The sequence below is a fragment of the Corylus avellana genome, chromosome 4 (genome assembly GCF_965113065.1).
Source record: "Corylus avellana chromosome 4, dhCorAvel1.hap1.2, whole genome shotgun sequence".
NCBI lineage: Eukaryota > Viridiplantae > Streptophyta > Magnoliopsida > Fagales > Betulaceae > Corylus > Corylus avellana.
In genome coordinates, this window is record NC_142493.1 from 9893524 (window position 1) to 9913491 (window position 19968).

Consider the following 19968-nt stretch of genomic DNA (forward strand, 5'->3'; position numbering starts at 1 on the left):
GATGCGTCCTAAGATATGTTGCTGTCATTTGGCAATGGTGATGAGGATGGTGTGTTGTTTGAGAAAGGGGGGGGGGGGGGGGGGATGATATGATAGTGGTATTATCATTGACAAATAGATGAGAGGGAATCATCCATACTTATTGGTTTTGGTGATGAAGCATGAATAGGAATGAATTGAGAGGGATCAAGATCAATACCTGACTTGGGAGAATCAACCCTTGCAGGGGAAGTTGTGGCTGCTCCACCCTTAGCGGGAACAACACTTCATCAAATACTACATGTCTGGAAATATAAGTTCAGTTGGAGATGGGATCAAGGCATTTGTATCCTTTTTGGTTTGGGCTATAACCTAAAAATACACATTGCTTGCTTCTAAACTCAAATTTGTGTTTGGTGTAAGGTTTTAATAGAGGATAGGAAGCACAACCAAAAGTTTTCAAGAGAATATAGTCAGGTGCTTTTTGAAACAGTTTGAGAAAAGGACTGAAGTTCATGAGAGTAGGTTTAGGTAGTCTATTTATAAGGTAAACTAAGGTACTAACAACTTCTATCCAATACTTTGAAGGAAGATGTGAATGTGCTAAAAGTCTAAGGCCAGTTTCTATGACATGTCTATGCTTTCTTTCTGCAATGCCATTCTGTTGGGAAGTGTGTGGGTAGGCTAACTTATAAAGAAATCCATTGGTAGATAGGAAGCTAAGAAATTTGTTTTTGAGGTGTATTCTCCGAAATTTGTTTTTGAGGTGTATTCTCCACCACCATCAGTTTGGAGTTGTTTGATTTTGAGATTGAAGTAATTTTCAACAAGGCATTTGAATTTGACAAATGTTTCAAACACATTAGATTTGTGTTTAAGAGTGAACAACGATGTATATCTTGAAAAATCATCTATGAAAGAACATAGCAAGTGCTTCCATTTATTGATTTAATTGGGGAAATCCATACATCACTATGAATAAGCTTTAAAGGAGCATGAGAAATTCTAATAGACTAAAAAAAAACTAATTGTTTGCTCTTACCTAACTAACAAGGAGCACAAAGGGACTGACTCGACTTAATTGAACACATTGGAAGGTGATGTTGGCTGAGGATATGCTGCATAACAGGTTGGCTGGGGTGACCTAATTGATTGTGCCATATTGAGGAAGACACTTTGACTCCAATGTGACACCTGAGGGCAATTAATTTGTTTTTGGTGAAGTACTGCAACTGGATAGGGTAGAGACCATCCTTACTGGCCCCCTGCAGAAGGATCCTTCCCATAAGGTTTTCCTCAATCAAAAAATAGGTTGCTATTAATTCAAACATACAATTGTTATCACAACAGAATTTGTTTATTGAAAGAAGATTTCCAACAGCATTAGGACAATGTAGAATGTCATTAAGATAAAGTAAGGAGTTTGAGGTGAGAAATGAGGAGGAACCAGTGTGGGAGATACCAAGCCCACTACCATTACCTATTGCCACTGTCTCATTCCCATTGTATGGTTCCTGTATGGTTAGTTTACCCAAATCAGGTGTGATATGGATGTTAGCCCCACTGTCTGCTAGCTAGTGATCTTCATCTTGGATAGCATTGGCTTGGGATACCATGGCAGCAAGATCTGATGGTGGATGGCGCCCTTGGAAGGCATAGTCCATTCAATAGAAGCATTCTAATGCTTGGTGATTAACTTTGCCACAGATTTGACAAGGAATCCTGTTGGATGAGCCCACATTGGAAGGTGGGGCATTGGTGAAGTTGTTGGGTTGTCCTTTGGTGAAGTTGCTGGGTGGTGTTTTGGTGAAGTTGCTGGGTGGTCCAGAATAAGGTCTGCTTTGAGAGAAGCCAGCAGTGGAATTGTGGGGTTTCTTCTGAGAAAAGTTCCTGGATGGAGGGAATTGCCTTTGAAAGTTGTTGTGCTTGGCTGGTGATTTTTGAGACAACAAAGCAAAGGAGGTGTGCTCAGTAGTGGCTGTTTGATACTCCAAAAGCTGTTCATGTCCCAAAAGTTGGGATTGAAATTCTTCAAGGGTCATTGACTTATCCTTGGTATGCATAGAAAAAGTTATGACAAAGGCATTGGGCTCAATTCTCCAATGATGTAGGAGATTAGATCATCATCTATAATTGGATTACCAACAATAGCTAGCTGGTCAGAGAGAGACTTGGTTGTGCGTATGAACTCAGCGCAAGTCTTGGAACCTTGCCTCAGGGTTTGCAATTGTCGTTTGAGTTGTGTGACATGAGATCTTGATGGTGAGGCATAGCGGGCAGCCAAAACAGTCCAAACTTGGGTTGATGTTTTGCAACCATAGACAGTGGGAACAACTTGAGTGGTCAAAGTTGCAATGAACCATCTAAGTATGCACAGGTCCTTCTTTTCCCAAAGAGTGTATTCTGGGTTTAATACTTCAGGTAGTGTTTTGTCAGAAGCAGGGATGAGTTTTGTGAAAAAAAGTATCATTTTGTATTTTTTTTTTTTTAAATATCAAATAAAAGAAGGACCAAAAATAGATATTATTGCTTTAGACATTTTTTTCATTGCTATTTAGTTTTTAAAAAAATAAAAAATAAATAAAAAAAGGCAAAAGTTGGACTTAAATTGTGCAAATAAGTTGGGACTCTAGCATTTCCCTTTCCGTTAAGTCTATTAATGGCAAGTGGATGGAAGGATCATCTTGGTCTTTAGGCAAACGACATGGAGCTCCTGTGATTAAAAGTAAATCCTAAAAGTCAAAAAATAAAATTGTGAAACTCCAAGTGTAAATAAAGTATTTAACCTTAATAAAAAACAAAATGATAATTTTTATCATTTCTTTTAAACAAAAGTCAACATGTGCATGCCCATGCGCTAAGTGAAGAGCAAATAATAGTTGGAATACTTATTTCTTTAATCCAAAGACACAAATCTGCTTTTGTTTTATCTCATCGTCCCTTTTATTTGTATTGTCCGGCGGGCATCATGCGTAGGTATCTGTGTTTGCACATGTAAGATTAATTTTTTTAAGGAAAAAAAAGAAGAAAAAGAAGAACCCAGTTTGGCTACAAAAGGCCTGGAAAAACCCAGCTTTCTCTTAAAGAAGTCGGATTTTGCTTCTTTGTTTGTGAGTGCGTGAGAGAGAGAGAAAAATGAGTTCCATTTCGGAAGGGATTAGACTGTTGGAAATAAAAAAGATAGATGCACAAGCAATAGTCTTCTCCCTACAACTGTTAGGATGAGAGACGTAAAACAAAGTGAGAACAAATATATTCTAGATAAAACTGATGTGATAATTCATTAATGTAAGACATTTAAATAGACTACAATTAAACTACTTACTCCTAAAAACAAGGATCCACTTTAACTACTACTAGTAAACTCCTAGACTTGAGGACTCAACATGCATACAATTAGAGCCCTGCTATCTGGCTGCCAAGAGTCAGACAAATGTCTACCAAAGTCTAATGTGGCTTTATTAAAAAAAAAAAAAAAAAATCGTAGAAATCTCTCTCTCTTCCCCAATTTCGTATTTTTTTTGTTAGTTAAATTTTTATGAATTAATATTTAGTTTCTAATGCCTCAAAACGTGTTTTTGAATTCAAAACTAAAACCTAGGGGTGGAAAGTTAATCTTTTAGGGATGGTATCACCCAAAAGGGATTCAATCATCCTAAATTTGGTGCTAATGTCTTAAATTTGGTGCTAATATCTCAAATTTGAATTTCCCTTTAATGTTTATCTTCTTTAATTAAAACATAATAATTAAAAAAGAAAATTGTAAATGTCGCTTGAGGCAACCGTAAATCTTTACTCATACAATTAAGATAATGCTGAAACAAATAACAAGCTACTAAATAGGAACCACTAACCCACTACTCAACAAACAAGCTAAGTAATACAAAAACATTTTGCATTATCTCTAACATAGACCTCATGTTGTTTGCGTTCCATATCCAGCTCAGGGTCACATAAACCCAATGCTCAAGCTAGTGAAAATCCTCCACCATAAGGGCTTTCATGTTACTTTTGTCAACACCCATTACAATCATAGGAGCTTACTCAAGTCCCGAGGTTCCAATTCTCTCGACGGCTTGTCAGACTTCCGCTTTGAAATCATCCTCGACGGCCTCCCGTCTTCAGACGCCGATGTTAGCCAAGACATCCCCGCTCTTTTCGATTCCACCTCAAAGACTTGCCTCGTCCAACTCCGCAACCTCCTCTCCAAACTCAACGATGCTTCCTCTTCCAATGCGCCGCCTGTGACGTGTATCATCTCTGACGGTTCCATGGCATTCGAAGTTGCTGAAGAATTTGGAATTCCAAATGTTCTTTTCTGGACGCCTAGCGCCTGCGGCTTCTTGGTTTATATGCACTGCCGCCATCTTGTTGAATGAGGTTTAACTCCCCTCAAAGGTAACATGCTCGCTAACATTAATACTATTTATCCAGTTATACGCCGGCGTTTAATATATAGCTTGTTTTCATTTGATTCACATGCAGATGCAAGCTATCTAACAAATGGGTATTTAGAAACCGCAATCTATTGGATTCCCGGGATGAAAAACATCCCTCTGAAGGATTATCCAAGTTTCATTAGAACTACAGATGAGAATGACGTCATGCTCCACTTCATCATTCGTTAAGTGGAGAGAGCTTCAAAAGCTTCAGCTATCATTTTTAAAAGAGTTCTTAGAGAACGTAATTTTGCGGAATAAATTGTGCTGCTTTCTCATTAAGATTAAATAGAACAGAACATAAATTATAATCCATCACCAACTTTGATAAGTTGATATGAATTCAAAGACTAATAACATAATCCTAACATAAGACTTAATACTAATCTGAAAGTAATAACAAGAGAACAAGAGAAGTAGAATGCAAACAGATGACTTAAAGAGTTATCTATTTGCATTAGAAGAAAGAGATACAGTACGACTAGAAGACTTCAGATGCTCTGGTAGTGCGATCAATCACACTACCAGAGACTTTTTCCTCAGAGGGACTGGGATTGATCGTAGTAACAAAAACTTCAGGGACTTCATCAGCAGTATGTTTAACATTCCCCGTCAAGCTAAAAGGGGATGGAATCACTTGGAGCTTGGACTTTTGATAAAGGAATCGAGTTGAAGATAATCCTTTGGTAAAAACATCTACAATTTGGTCGGCTGTGGAGTTGAAAGATACTATGATGTCTCGGTTGAGGACTTTTTCTCTGATGTAGTGATAATCAACTTCGATATGCTTTGTTCTAGCATGATAAACCGGATTGGTAGTCAAGGATAGTGCACTTACATTGTCACACTAGACAACTGGAGCCTTTGGAAGAGGAATTTATATCTCTTGAAATAACATTCGTAACCAAAATAGCTCAGTAGTAGTAATTGCAAGCGATCGATACTCAGCTTATGTGCTTGATCTTGAGACCACAGGTTGTTTCTTTGAACTCCAAGAGATTAAGCAATTACCAAGGAAGATTGCAAAGCCAGACGTAGATCTCCTATCATCTGGACAGCTAGCCCAATCAGAATCACAAAAGGCATTCAGTTGAAGGTTGGTGCGGGAGTAAAACAAACCATGGTGGAGTGTGTTCTTGAGGTATCTGAGAACTCTCTTAATTGCTGACCAGTGAGTAACAGTTGGATGATGCATATGTTGACAAAGCTGATTCACAGAAAAGGCGATATCAGGTTGAGTTAGAGTGCAGTATTGAAGAGCTCCTACTACACTTCTATACTCAAAAGGATCAAGCAGGGACTCTCATTTAATCTGGACAACTGAGAACTAGACGAGCATGGAGACTTTGCAGCTTTGCTTCAGTCATCTTGGTTCTATGGAGGATGTCAGTAACATATTTTGCTTGGCAGAGATGAAGCCCTGTAGAGCTTCGAGTAACTTGTATGCCAAGAAAGAAACTTAGAGAGCTTAAGTCTTTAACAGGAAATTCCTTCTGCATTTGCCCAATAATCTTAGTAATCAATTGAGGATGTGTCCTAGTGATGATTATATCATCTACATATATCAACATAAAAACTTTAATGTTACCAGTGAGAAAAACAAATAAAGAAGTGTCAACTAGAGAGGCAGTGAAGCCTATATCAAGTAAGTAGCAAGACAATCTATGAAACCAGGCTCTAGGGGCTTGTTTGAGACCATAGATTGCCTTTTGCAGTTTGCACACCATTTTTGGATTCTCCTTGTCAACAAAACCCTTTGGTTGTTCCATATACACTTCCTCATTGAGAGATCCATGAAGGAATGCATTAGAGATGTCCAACTGTCTAATCACCCAGTTGAAATGGACTGCTAGAGCTAGTACAATTCTGATGGTGGAGGGTTTTATGACTGGACTGAAAGTCTTAATGTAATCAACTCCAGAGGGTTGTTCAAAACCCTTTGCAACTAGTCTAGCTTTAAATCTGTCTACAACACCACTAGACTTCCTCTTGATCTTATACACCCATTTGTTATGAAGAACATGTTGATGAGGTGGCCGAGGGCACAAAGTCCATGTTTTGTTGGAGAGAAGAGCATTAAATTCAAGATTCATGGCATCTTGCCACCTGGGATCAAGAGCAACTTTACTATAGCAAGTTGGTTCAAACTCAGGTAATACAGTATGAAAACTAAGTAGTGGATACCTAGAGGAGAACATCTTGTAGTCAGAAAAGGTTTTAGGTTTGAGGTTTCTTGTTCTAGACCTAGTAATCATTGTGTGAGATGGTTGAAGAGGAGATTGGGTAGCAGCTGTTGAGGTAGGGTTTGGTTCTATAGAAGTGGATGAGTGTTGAACTATTGAGGGTGGATTTGAGAGGAGATGTGACCTAGATTTGGTAAGCATAGGATGTGATGGCTGAATATCTTGGGTTGCTGCAGTAGCAGCTGGTTCATCAGCAGGTACGATTAGTGCAGTAGGTGATGAGTCAGTAGTGGGAGGAGGTTGAGTGTCAAAAGGAGTATTTGCTGGTGAACTTAGGTAGGGGTTAGTATTGAAAGTAGACAAAACAGGTAAAGGAAAAGGAGAATCACCTTGTGCATGCAGCTTGGAAGGAAATTGTGCAGCTGCAAGATCCTTAGTTGGAAAAGAAGTCTCATCAAACACAACATGTCTTGAGAGGTAAGCTTTGTTTGTAACTGGATCAAGACATTTATAACCTACATAGTTGTAAACTAAAAAGATACAAGGCTTAGATCTATACTCAAGTTTGTGGGCATTATAGGGCCGGAGCAATGGGTAGCATAAGCAGCCAAAGACTCTAAGTCTTTGGTAGTCAGGAGCTTTAGAATAGAGTTTAGAATAGGGAGACATATTTTGGAGAGTGGGTGTAGGCAACCTATTAATGACAAACACTGCAGTCAGAAAAGAATCAACCCAATATTTATTTGAGAGGTGAGAGTGGGCTAATAAGGTTAAACCGGTTTCAAGAATGTGTCTTAGTTTTCTTTCGGCAAGACCATTTTGAGGGGAAGTATAGGGGCAGCTTTTTCTATGCTCAATTCCATTGTTTTGGAGGAAAGTTTGAAAGAGATGGGATGTGAATTCTCCTCCTCCATCAGATTGGATTGCTTTAATGGATCTAGAAAATTATTTTTCAACGAGAAGTTTGAACTTGAGGAATGCATCATAGGTTTCTGATTTGGTGTGTTAGGGATAGATCCATGTGAATCTTGAAAAATCATCCATAAAAGCTATATAGTATTTGTATCCACTAATTGACAGTATGGGAGAAGTCCAGATGTCAGTGTGAATAAGTTGAAGAGGAAATAAAGAGACACGTGTAGATGGAGAAAAAGTTGTTTCTTACTTTTACCCAATTGGCAAGAACCACAAAGCAAATTTTTATTGATAACTGAATTTGAAACAGAATTTGAATGCGAAAGAGCTAAATTGTTATCTCGAACAACTCAAGTAACTACATCATTAGAAGGGTGACCTAACCTAAAGTGCCATACTAAGGATGATGTTCTTATTCCTAATAAAGCTATAAAAGGCTTGTTGCTGTTGTGAGACTTCCTACCCAGCTTGAGAGGATACATGCCATTCTCACTCTTGCCTTCCAAGAGGATTGCCTTTGTCTGAAGATCAATGATAAAAAAATGAGATGATGTTAGAATAAAGAAGCAGTAATTATCTACACAAAAACGTTAAATTGAGACTAGATTGGCAGCAGATTTAGGACAGTGTAAGACATTGTTTAGTTTAAAGATAGAATTAGAATGAGGGGATTGAAGAGTGGCAGAACCAGAGTTTGCTATGGTAAGTGCTGTTCCATTCCCCACGGCAACAGTGTCATGTTGTTGAAATGGTTCTTGAATATTGAGGTTCTCCAAGTCTTGAGTAATATGTGTGTTGGCTGCACTGTCAGCAAACCATTGAGGGTCTTCAAAGGCAGTGTTGGATTGAGCCACCATTGCGGCCAATTGAGGAGGAGGATGTCGTCCTTGATAGGAGTAATCCATCCTATAGTAGCAGTCTAGTGCTTGGTGATTGACTCTTCCACATATTTGACATGACATGCGGGATGGTTGACGAGTGCCAGGAGTTGGCAACAAAGCAGGTGCATTATTGTACCTTGGAGTAGGAGAATAAAGAGGCCGTGGACTAGGAGGCCTGCTGTACCTTGGAGCTGTGGTGAATGCAGGAGTAGCAGTACTGAATGCAGGGGCAGCAGCAGGGAATTGGGCAACAGGTGGTCTAGGACTGAAATTTCTGGGAGGATACCCACCTCGGTTCTTGGATGATTTCTGACCTCGCTTCTGTGTAAATAAGGCAAAGGTTGAAGTGTCAACTGTTGAGGCTGCTTGTTGATTGATCAATATTTCATGATTGATGAGTTCTTCTTGGAAATAATCAAGAGAGAGTTGTTTCTCTCAGGTTAGGAGGGAGACAGTGGTGACAAAGCTATTGAAGGAAGGATTGAGGCCATTGAGAAGGAATGAGATAAGATCCTCATCAGAGATAGGTTTTCCCACAGCAACTAGTTGATCAGACCAAGTTTTGGCTGATTGAATGTAGTCTGAGCAAGTCAAGGAGCCTTGGTGAAGACTCATCAATTGCCTTTTGAGATTGGCAATTCGAGACCTAGAATCATTAGCAAACCTGGTGGCGAGGGCTGACCAGACTTGTTTGGAAGTATCAAGTCCATAAACTATGGACAAGACCTTCTTAGATAATGTGACATTTATCCAACTGAGGATGCATTGATCCTTTCTATTCCAGATGGTGAATTCTGGATTGAGAATTTCTTTTCCACTGTCATCAGTGATGAATTGAGTAGGGCATGGTTCGGTTCCATCCACGATGCCTACTAATTCATGAGTGCGCAGGATAGGCATGAATTGAGTTTTCCAACCAAGATAGTTTGGACCTTCAAGCTTTCCATTGAATTGAGAAAGTGTAGGTGGGGAAAAAGAAGGAGCAGAGAAGGGGGTATTGGCTGCCATAGGAGAGCAGTTTGTGTGATGCAGGAGAAGAGGTGAAAAGAAAGGAAAGCAGCTTAAGAAAGAAGAGCTATGGGGCGTATGCCTATAATGGCTCTGATACCATAAAAGAGTTCTTAGAGAACGTGATTTTGCGGAATAAATTGTGCTGCTTTCTCAGTAAGATTAAATAGAATAGAACATACAATTATAATCCATCACCAACTTTGATAAGTTGATGTGAATTCAAAGACTAATAACATAATCCTAACATAAGACTTAATACTAATCTAAAAGTAATAACAAGAGAATAAGAGAAGTAGAATGCAAACAGATGACTTAAAGAGTTATCTGTTTTCATTAGAAGAAAGAGATACAGTACGACTAGAAGAATTCAGATGCTCTGGTAGTGCGATCGATCGCACTACCAGAGACTTTTGCCTCAGAGGGACTACCATCGATCACAGTAACAGAAACTTTAGGGACTTCATCAGCAGTATGTTTAACAATTTTGAGCATGTTCGACCACTTTGAACAAGATGTTTTGGAGGGTATTTCCTCTTTGCTTCCTCACATCTACACCGTTAGTCCACTTCCATTGCTTGCTGACCAGATCAAAGATCAACAGCTGAAATCAATAGCCTCCCATCTACGGAAAGAAGAACCTGGATGTGTGGAGTGGCTGAATTCAAGAAAGCCCAACTCTGTAGTTATGTAAATTTCGGCAGCATCACTGTCATGACGCCTCAACAACTCATTGAGTTTGCTTGGGGATTAGGCAACAGTGAGAAACCCTTCTTGTGGATTATAAGGCCTGATCTTGTTGCAGGCGATTCAGCTGTTCTTCCTCCTGAGTTTCTTACAGAAACGAAAGATAGAGGCATGCTAGCAAGTTGGTGTCCTCAAGAAGAAATCCTCAAGCACCCCTCGATTGGAGGGCTTTTAACGCATAGCGGATGGAATTCAGTGCTTGAAAGTGTGTGTGGTGGAGTGCCAATGATCTCATGGCCCTTTTTTGCCGAGCAACAGACAAATTGCAGGTATTCTTGCACTGAATGGGGAATTGGGATGGAGATAGATAATGATGTTAAGAGAGATGATGTTGAGAAGCTTGTGAGGGAGTTAATGGAGGGTGATAAAGGTAAAGAAATGAAGAGGAAGGTAATGGAGTGGAAGAGTAAGGCACAAGAGGCTGCCAAGCCTGGTGGTTCTTCTTACCAGAACTTGGACAAGTTGATTGCTGATGTTCTCCTTGCTGGAAATGTTTAAACCAAACAGAAGAAGCAAATAATTGGCTCTTCCCTTGTTATGGGTGGATCCTTCTACATATATATTTGTTATATTCTATTTCCATTTTATATAGGCTACTATAGTTCCGGTGGCAGTTTTGGCTTTATTTTCTTATAGACTAATTTTGATTAGTTTATCTTTTGATATGCTTTTTTTTAATGTATATGTAATACCACGAAATTGATCTCATAAAATAACGGATAATCTCAATATCAAGGAGAAGGGGGATTTTCAATATTTGTAAGACCTACATGGAGTTGAGTAGATGAACTTAATTTGATAGATGGTAAGAATGACTAGTTAATGATATAGCAAGCCAAGTGGAGAGAAGCCACACAATTTTAGATGCCGATACTTCATTAAGTGAAATAAACAAAATTGTTGTAAGGTATTATAGAATGATAAGATATGAAGATTTTAAAAATAGTTTCATAATTTTTGGACACTTGTGGAAGGAGTGTTGTAATTTTTAGAAAGTGCAAGTGTCAAAACAAAAATTTCCGACAAACTAAATCATAGGCAATTCGGATGACTTTTAAGGTATCAAAAAGTTTTGAGTTGTAATTTTTGGATATGTTGTGGACGTGTAAACAAGGAAAATTGCAAGCTAAATTTCATATCATTCAGAGTAAAATTGAAAAATATTATGATTTTTTTAAGCTTGATAGGTCAAGCTATCAAACAGTTAATAGAACTCGAAATTTATTGAATTATTTTAGAAGATTAATGATCTTATTAGGCCACTATTTTTTGGATATGTTGTACTGTTGTAGTAAGAAAAAAAGTTTAGGCCCATTAGGGATTAATTCTAAATTTTTATAACTACATTTTCTGACAAAAACAAAAACATGAGAAGATGAGCTGGAATAATTACTATACAAAGTTATTTTAGGACAGGAGTTACGTAAGGTTGCAATTCCTTTTGTATAAACACGTGGACAGCAAATTAATCCATAAAAAGTTGTATATTTTGACAGCAAGACTACCTACAAGAATGGTGTGTCAAGATGCATGGACGAATTCTTCTCAGCTTCGCAGCAAATTGGCTTGATGGCAAATAACACCACTTGTCATCGGGCATGTAGGAGCTGGTTCCGGGCTCGCCAAGTAACACTCTCATCATCCCTTAGCAACCGAATCAAATGAGAGAGAAGGGAGAGACAAACCGAGAGAAAAGGAGTGAGAGAGAGAGAGAGAGGAGAAAAGGGGAAGAAGAAAAAGATAGTGAAGAGAAGAAAGGGGAAGAGCGGATGAACCAGGGAAGGAGAAGGAAGAGAAATCAAGGAGACTATTTATCTCTCTCATGTCATGCTGTGTTTACTCTTTTAAGTTTCGGTTATTCTCTCTTGATTTCTCTTAAGTTTGAATGAAAGTAATTGTTACGTACGTTAGTAGATTTATTGGCTGCATGAATGAAAATTTTGTAAATGATGATGTTTTAGTAGACCAAATCCTTGAATGCCCACAGAAATTTGGTAAGTACTAGATTTGAGTTAATCTCTTAATAGCTAATTCGTGTATGAAATATTGGTAGTTGCTTTGGGGTACAATCCAAGTGTACGCACTGATGTAGGATGTAAGTATATTACACAAACACATACGCATGTATGTATATTTCATATGAATGGTTGCTTTAGAGATATTATATATGTGAAATCTTGATCTTTCTAGGTACACGTGTGCCTATTTCATGAAACTCTCCCACGCATGTTTGAAATTTGAAAGGAATTTTTGGGGCTGAGTGGATTGTAGTATATCTTAGAGAAAAACAATTAGAGTAATATATGTTTTGTAGATATCTTATAATAAAGGGTGATATTTGTGGTAGAGAATCCTAAGGTTGAAATGACTTATGGATCATTGAGTCTTATAAATTAGGGATAACTTTATGCTTACTGAAATTATGAGTCTCTGTGTGTGATAAGGAACTGATATTAATGAAGTATGAAGAAATGAATGATATTTGGGATTTAATTGCCGACTTAATAAGGACTTATTTGGGCAATGGTCAATATATAGCATTTTACATGGACCAAAGGATTTATTTGGACAAAGTGTCACTGCAAAAAAAATGGTATTTTTTGATGTGGCAAACAGTAACTTATGTTTGCCACGTCAACAGATATATTTTTGACGTGGCGTGCTGTAACACGTCAAAAGTTTTTGACGTGTGAAATTGACACGTCAAAAAGTTTTGACGTGTAAATTCACACGTCAAAAACTTTTGACGTGTCACAAGAACATGTCAAACACTTTTGACGTGTGTAATTGACACGTCAAAAGTTTTTGACGTGTAGAATCCACACGTCAAAAATTTTTGACGTGTCAATTACACATGTCAAAAACTTTTTTTTTTTTTGTAAAAAAAAATTAACATTAATTTTGATATAAAAAATGGTGTATTAAAAAACAATTAATGTTAGTTGGCTTTAAAAATTAATTTTTATTGTCATTAGTATAAATTATAGTTTATTATCATTAGTATAAATTACTTCGTAATGATAATTTTTTAAAAAATTATCATGCATGCATAAATCGATCAGTCTAATAATATTAAGATGATAGCTAACCATATTATTTTTTAAAAAATATATAAAACATACTTGATACATTTATTTTATAAGACCCGCAAGCCTTACATGAATTCGGCAAACACAACATATGTGGTCGGTCAATGGATATATCTAATTATCTATACATCTAGAATATTAATTTATTTATTCTCTAATTAATTGTAATTGGATAATGTGTTGTATAAGAGGAAAAAATTATATGATAGAGTAAATATAATTTTAATAAAATTAAAATAAATATAATTTAAATAACATAAAATATTGGAATTATTTATTAAAATTTTTTGACGTGCCACACATGGCACGTCAAAAACTTTTGACGTGTCATGCATGCATGGCACGTCAAAAAAATTTAAATTATATATATATATATATATATATATATATATATCAAAAATAATTTAAATTTTGATATAAAAAAATATGCATTAAAAAACAATTAATGTTAATTGGCTTTAAAAATTAATTTTTATTGGATGGGAAAATTATAGTTTATCATATTAGTCTAAATTAATTAGTATATACATATATATATCACATGCATGCCAATTACTTAGTATTATAATTATATACTGTTGTACAATTAATATTAATACATGCATATGAATCAAACATATATATATATGATATGAAATTCTCATGCATAAATAATTCTAGCTAGTAATATTAATTAAACAAATGAATTTTATTATTTGTACGTTTAGAGTATTAATTTGTTTATCATCTAATTATAAGTTTTAAGTATATTGTATGGATAATGTGTTATATAAGAGAAAAAATTGATATAATAAATAATGGTATAAATTAAAATTGTATATTTTTTAAATTTAAATTCAAATTCTTACAAAAAAAATTAAAAATTAAAAGAGTTCTTGACGTGCACACGTGGCATGTCAAGAGTTCTCGACGTGCCATGTGGCACGTCAAGAATTCTTGACGTGCCAAATGGCACGTCAAGAGTTCTCCTCAGGAAGGCGTGCAAGCCAGCTGCGCCTTCCCTCGCTTTTTTTTTTTTTTTTTTTTTCTTTTCTTCCTTTCTTTCTCCCTTCTTTCTTCCTTCTTCCCTCTCTTTCTTTCTCTCCCCCACGCAACTCAGCAGATAGAGACCCATTTCATCCGCCATTTTTGTTTCTCCATCCCTCTGCGCGCAGCATCTCTCTCACCCGCATGCTCTCTCTTAGCCCGGCCGTTCTCTAGGCCTCTCTCTCTCTCTCGGTGATTCTCTCTCTCCCTCTGTGGTGCTTCTCTCTAAAACCGACGTCCGTACCGCCGCTGCTCCCTCCGGCGACCAAGCCATTCCCGATCAACTATCAAAAATCAGGTATATATATACTTGATTTTAAAATTTATATATATATATATATATACCGAAAATGCTAAAATTTATATATATATACAGAAAATTAGTTTATATATATATATAAACTAATTTATTTATTTATTTATATAAATTAATATATAGATTATATATGGATTATATAAATATATTATTATATATTGTTGATGTAGTTAATTATATTAGCAAATTTAATTTTTTTTACATGTTAGCTAATTAATTTATTTGCTTAAAATTTATGTTATGTAATATTACTTGTTTGATATATATGTTTTGTATATGGTGAAAATATTGTTTAATGTATTTGCATGCAAAATTACGTACCCTCATATATAGTTTGAAATTTGTTTTTCTGTTTAGGATTTTGCATTTACATTTAGACCCATATTTGTGTAGGTTTTTCTTTTGCACATTGTTGTAACCAAATATATATATATATATATATATATACAAATAAGAAATGCATATCTACTTTGGTCGACCGTTAATTTATAATTAGATTTTTTAAATTTATAATAAGTATGTACATGCTATGCTCGAAAAAAGAAAGTAAGAAACAACTAACATAGGTTGCTTGATTTGTTTTATATACACTTCCCATACAAATGCATAATGTTATAATAAGCGGACTAGAGAAAACCAACATTTAACCTAGCTATGTATATCTAATTTATTTAGGGTCCCCCTATATAACAAAATAATTAATTTAGGTCTTACAATTTCAGGTTATGTAAATGTCAGAAAAAATGAAAACAAAAAATTTGCAGCAAATAAGATAGCCACATATATTTTATCTAGGTTCCCCATGTGGCATGTCAAATGTTTTTAAGTTTGGACCTTAATTTTGTTTAGGTTTTACAATTTTTGATTATGTAGATGTTATAATTAATACTTAATGTGTGTGTTTATTTGTAAGAAATATACAAAAAATTGTAACGATGTACTTAAACAAATACACAAAAGAAAAAAAAAATAACATCTAACTAACTAACTTAGATTTATTTTATTCAGTTAGGGTTACAGTAACTAAAGTTATGGACAAGAGTTGGATGACAAAGTCTAGGGGTACGAGGAAATACAGAGACGGGTGTAGATCATTTGTGGAGTTTGTAGTTAGTAACTGTACAATCCCTCATGAAAAAATTCACTGCCCCTGTACGGTGTGCCGTAATAAGCAGCGCCACCCACCGGATTTGGTATTTGACCACTTGACAGGGGGTAAGGGAATAATGATTGCATACAAAACTTGGTATTATCACGGGGAGAGGCCTGTTCGGTCTCATGTTGCAGTGTCTACTTCGTCTCCCACGATCATAGATCAGGGTATAGGCACAACACAAGGTGAAACCATGCAGTCAATGTTGCGTGATCTATTCGGCATGCACGGTGTCGTGGAAGACAATTGTGAGCCTGAAGTGGAGGTGTAGGGGAATGAAGAAACTGTGAACGAAGCAACTGATGAAGGTGACGTACTAAAGTACAATAACTTGCTTAAGAAGGCAGAGAAGCCACTTCATGATGGGACCAAACATAGCAAGCTTAGTGCTACTGTACATCTGTACAATTTGAAGTGTGTTGGCGGACTTAGTAACGCAATATTTTCATCTTTTCTTGAGTTCATCAATCAGTTGCTGCCTCCTAGTGATGAAGGGTTGCCAGTTAATACATATGAGGCAAAAAAGTTTCTAAGGGACATGGGCCTCGGATATGAGAAGATCCCGACGTGTCCTAATAATTGTATGTTATTCTGGAAGAACAATCAGGATTTGGAGACATGTACTGTTTGTGGAGTATCTAAGTGGAAGGATGAAATTCAGTTGGATGAGGATGGGCAACCCATATCATCGAGTAAGAAACGGCCGGTCAAGGTGTTGCGGTGGTTTCCACTCATACCACGGCTACAGAGATTGTTTATGTCAGAGCATACTGCTCCTTATATGAGGTGGCATGCAGAAGGTCGGACTAAGGACGGTGTATTGAGGCATCCGGCCGATGGTGAAGCATGGAGGGCATTCGATAATTTGCATCCAGACTTTTCGGCGGACAGCAGGAACGTCAGGCTTGGACTAACCTCGGATGGATTTAATCCATTCGGGAACATGAGCACATCCCACAGCACTTGGCCTGTAATGCTTGTACCGTACAACTTGCCTCCTTAGACGTGCATGAAATAAACATCATTTATACTATCCCTGATAATCCCAGGCCCAAAGTCACTTAGGATGGATCTAGATGTCTACCTACAACCCTTAATTGAGGAGTTACAGGAACTATGGACTGTAGGTGTACGCACATTTGACGTGTCCAACAAAAAGAACTTTGTGCTGCAAGCGGAGTTGATGTGGACAATTAATGACTTCCCAGCATACGCAGATTTGTCTGGGTGGCTTAACAGGGGTGAGAAGGCATGTCCCTGCTGTATGTACTCGACGAGGTCCACGTGGTTAAAACATGGCAGAAAATTTTGTTATATGGGGCACAGGCGATACTTGCCCATTGATCATCCGTGGAGGATGAATAAAATAACATTTGACGGAAAACAAGAATTTGAATGTGCCCCTGATGTGCCAAGTGGAGATGACATTCTTAGACAATTACAAGATATGGCATATGGAGATGAGAATGCCGGTAAGGCAAGGACGGATAATGAGAAAAAAAAAAAGAAACGGAACAAAAGTGGGCCGACAGAAAGAGAAGGCGAGACTGCTAACGTACTGTGGAAGAAGAAAAGTATTTTCTTTAGGTTGCCGTATTAGAAAGATAATCTATTGTGGCACAACCTTGATGTCATGCACATTGAGAAAAATGTGATGGACAACATTCTTGGCACAATACTAGACATTCCAAAGAAAACGAAGGACAACATCAAAGCCGGCACAGACTTGCAAGAAATGGGGTTGAGACATGCACTTCATCCGTACACGGGTGAGGATGGTCAAACGTATATGCCCGCAGCTTGTCACACGATGTCTAAGGACGAAAAAACACATTTTTTGAAAGTGCTTCGGAATGTAAGGGTGCCGAACGAATATGCCTCGAATCTTTCCCGATGCGTACGACTTAGTGATCGTATGATATTTGGTTTGAAGAGCCATGATAGTCACGTAATTATGCAACTTCTCCCTATTGCATTGCGTGGATCAGTGCCAGGAAATGTGGTTAGACCACTTGTCGAGATGTCTGCATTCTTCAGGGGCTTATGTTCAACGTCATTGACACGAGGTGATAGGGACCGACTAGAGGGTGACATTTATATTACTTTGTGCCAGATGGAAAGGGTCTTCCCCCCAAGTTTTTTTACTATAATGGTTCACTTGGTCGTGCATCTTGTCTGTGAATGCCAACTTGGTGGACCGGTACAGTATAGGTGGATGTATCCGGCAGAAAGGTAAAATAACTTTACTAATATTCATGAAATTATTTTTTTCTCCAATATACAACCGTCACTAACTGTAATGAATGAATTATGATCATATGTAGAAGCCTTGGAGTGTTCAAATCTAATGTTCGCAATAAAGTGGCTCCTAAGGGCTGCATTGCAGAGGGCTACATACCAACGGAGTTGGTGGCGTTCTGCTCAAGGTATCTAGATCATGCACCAACATTTCACAATAAGGCTCTAAGAAACCCGGATGGTTCAAAGGGTGCGGGAACACGAGTCATCCTCAACCGTGTCACATTGACACAAATTCATCGATACATTTTGTTTAACTCGGATGAGTTCCTTCAACTACGGACGTAAGTCGTGTTAGTAGTGTATGCAAGTTCAATATCATCTTGCACCCTTAGTTGTGAATTATAATATAATTTAAACTTTGTATTGTAGGGTGCACATGGATACACTTAGGCGATCATGCGATAGGGGGCGAACGACGGAGGACCAATTGGAAACCCAACATCGTGCGCTGTTCTGCGATTGGTACTGTGACTACGTAAGACTATCGTGATGTATAACTGTTGCATACCCATTATATTTAGTTATTGGTTCATAACAACTAACAAAACTAACTTTCTTATGGTCAATTGTACGTATGTGCTAACAGGTCGATTGATTGGACGATCGACAAAGGAAGAAAATAGGTGACAAACTGGTAACGCATTGTAGAGGGCCGAAGGCCACAGCGACCAGATATAATAGATATGTGGTTAACGGAAAGCTGTTTCGCACTATTGCATTTGATGCTGGAAAAAGGACCCAGAACAGTGAGGTGTGCGTGCCAACTGTTGATGGCGAAACGTACTATGGGAAGTTGACGGAAATAATTGAGGTGGAGTACTTCGACAGAACTAAGTATGTTTTGTTCAAGTGTGATTGGGCGGACAACACGAGGGACAGGGGGTACAAAGTAGACGAGTATGGCATACTGCTTGTCAGCTTCAAAAACCTTGTCCACTAGGGTCAGGAAATTACTGATGAGCCGTATGTGCTAACGTCACAAGTTGACCAAGTTTTTTACATCCAAGATGAAAGGGACCCTGATTGGGCTTGTGTTGTAAGGACTAAACCTAAAAACGTATACGACGTTGGACAAGGTGAAGGTTCTGATGATGAAAATGTCAACTACCATGAGTGTGAGCCGGTCCTATTGACCAGGAATAATGAAGTGGATCCGCAGGATGGCATTGACTACATCCGACAAGACTTAGATCCGCAGGATGGCATTCACAATATTTTGACGTATTTAATGTTATTTCTTTATACATTGATTGGGTATTGTGATGCATTTTTTATCTATTATATACATAATTAATTGGGTATATTATGTGTTTTGCAGGTTGATATGAGCACGAGGGGGAAGAGTAGACGACGGGGGTCCATACAGATAGACGACCAGGGGTATAGACCCTTACTTCCTGAGCATGGGGAATGGTCTCTGCAGGTTCTGTATCACACGGATGCCTCATATGATCTTGGAAGAGAATATCCTACCTAGAGCGAGTTGGAGGTATGTGAGCATGGTGAGGTACAGAGGATGTTCCCCCCTGAGTTGAACACGAGTATCCCATACAGTGAGCCATCACCTTCGGATGATAGCGAGACACAGTATTATGGGGAGGACGCGGATGATGGCTCAGGTGACTTGGAGGCCGCTGATCGTCCAGAGGAGTTGGGCATTCGCTAACTCCGGACGATAAGTAAGTATATATGCTTTAAATACCCATATTGAATATGTATAAAATTTCAAACAATTTAATACTACGTAATTACTATTAAATTTCAAACAATTAACATTTGCAATTATTAATGTCTTAGGGATCGGGGGAGACGGCAGCACCTAATTTCAGGTGGTGGACATCCCACCATCGAACAAGAAGTGGGAGGTCCCCCCAGGGCAAAAAATCGTATGTGAGTACAATAAGGCGTGGCAGCCCGTAGGATTTAGTGGG

At 37.7% G+C, this 19968-nt stretch overlaps 2 pseudogenes; both read left to right on the forward strand.

Annotated features, from left to right (window-relative positions):
- Positions 1-473: 473 nt before the first annotated feature.
- LOC132178032 (7-deoxyloganetin glucosyltransferase pseudogene) lies at positions 474-10650 on the forward strand (annotated as a pseudogene).
- A 6821-nt stretch (positions 10651-17471) lies between these two features.
- LOC148586265 (uncharacterized) lies at positions 17472-19703 on the forward strand (annotated as a pseudogene).
- Positions 19704-19968: the final 265 nt, after the last annotated feature.